This window comes from Sprattus sprattus, assembly GCF_963457725.1.
Source record: "Sprattus sprattus genome assembly, chromosome: 21".
Taxonomy (NCBI): Eukaryota; Metazoa; Chordata; class Actinopteri; order Clupeiformes; family Clupeidae; genus Sprattus; species Sprattus sprattus.
Window position 1 is genome coordinate 990,851 of NC_137919.1, and position 1,839 is coordinate 992,689.

Below are 1,839 nucleotides of genomic sequence, written 5' to 3' on the forward strand. Positions count from 1 at the left end.
ATACCATCTCCCATAGTTTGGGGGCCTACTTTTATCTCAACATACAGGAGCATTTTTGCCTTAAGCACTCTAACCATATGCGATGTAATCACGTCGCTAAACCCATACATTATTGCCTGTAATCACGTCGCTAAACCCACACATTATTGCCTGTATTCGAACACGTTAGATATCATCCTTCCAACTGTGCCCTTTCTATCCCCCGCGCCAGCCTACTGAAACAGCTGTGGTGTGCGCTTTCATTACGTAATGCTTGCGCGCAGCTTGTCATTGCGTGATAACTCTGGACAGATCCGACGGTTTTTTTTTTTCTTTCTAAAACGCTTAACTGTAGTTGTTGTCACTATACACTACACTACATGTCAACATCGTACAACGTCATCTGTGTATTATTACAGCTAAATCATCCAGAAATGAAACCGACCACAACACACTTCAAAACTATCATCGTTTGGCTTCAGGCTATGTGACAACACGCGCTTGTTCGCTACCGTAAATAGCCTGTCACTTTTAGTCGGTTGTAAACACTTACCTTATACTGCACAAGCTATTCTTCCCAGCATGTTCACACTAAAACAGTCCATGAATTAATATTCAGTGAATTGGGATTCAATCACGACGGATCCGTACTTTGCATCACAGCGGGAGCCTGGATCGGTCCCAGACTGCTTGTCATTGTAATCCCACGGTGCCAGTCAGTCCTGGGCGAGTAACAGCGCAGGGGTGTCGAGAGCGCGCCTGCCATAAATAAAATTCCAAAACATGGGACGGGGGCGCGCAAATCTGCAGGGAGGAGACAGAAGACAGGCGTTTTCAATCCACCAATCCATGACCTGATAAGTGGACGAGACGGAAAGAAAGCCTTCTGCGTTCAAAACTTGCTTCAACAATATTTCCTGTAGAAAACTGTCCTTGTGGCGTGTACGTTTCAGGCATAATCTACGTAACTGTGTATAAATCTGTCGAAATTCTCCAATTGAGAATGTAAGAGTGAGCTAACTGCCCGTACATTTTTTTTTACTTTCTGTAGGCTAAACATTTGAATGAGGACCTGACATTGGTATATTTTATATCGTTAACCTGTATGCTCCAACTTCTCTGTCTGAGTTTTATTAGGTTTCTGTAAAGCAATGTTTGCCAATGCTGAAAAGTGCTGTTCAAAATAACAAAAAATGTATACACCTGGCAGTGTTATGCTGTTATGAAATAATTATTTCAACTAGCCTATATTATGAATAAACAACAGGCTAGATAACATTTCGATTTTAAAATGACAAGTCAATGACCACATTCCCCATTGGTTTAGTTACTCAAGCTGTACTGGTTATATGTATTATCATTTGTAGCCTACATTAGCCTATATTGTTATGGAGGCACAAGAATGATATACCCCATATATCAAATATAATGCACCTCTCCCCCCCCTGTCTTAATAGTGGAACAGTACCATCATGGTGCAGACATGATCCCTGCCCCACCAGCCTGTGTGTGTGTGTGTGTGTGTGTGTGTGTGTGTGTGTCTTAATAGTGGAACAGTACCATCATGGTGCAGACATGATCCCTGCCCCACCAGCCTGTCTTCAGTTACGTTGTGACATGATCCTTATCTTCCCCCGCCCCACCCCTCCCCTCCCCTCCCCCACCCCAACCAACACCCACCCAACTGTTGGCGACCTTTGGCTCAAAGAGAAGTTTTGATCCCTTTGGAGAGTCCGCTAATTAAGCACACACACACACACACACACACACACACACACAAATACACACACACACACAGACGTTCAGATCCCTTTGGAGAGTCCGCTAATTAAGCATGATTACCCATAATTATTGCCCAGA

The 1,839-nt window shown here is 43.6% G+C and overlaps 1 protein-coding gene across 1 annotated transcript in view; it reads right to left on the minus strand.

Annotated features, from left to right (window-relative positions):
- The window catches only part of LOC308382311 (uncharacterized protein), a 7,757-nt gene extending 7,053 nt beyond the window's left edge, over positions 1-704 (minus strand). Inside the window, exon 1 of the mRNA XM_080860028.1 lies at positions 533-704. The gene's annotated coding sequence lies outside the window, so the exon portion shown is untranslated. The remainder of the gene's footprint in view (positions 1-532) is intronic.
- Positions 705-1,839: the final 1,135 nt, after the last annotated feature.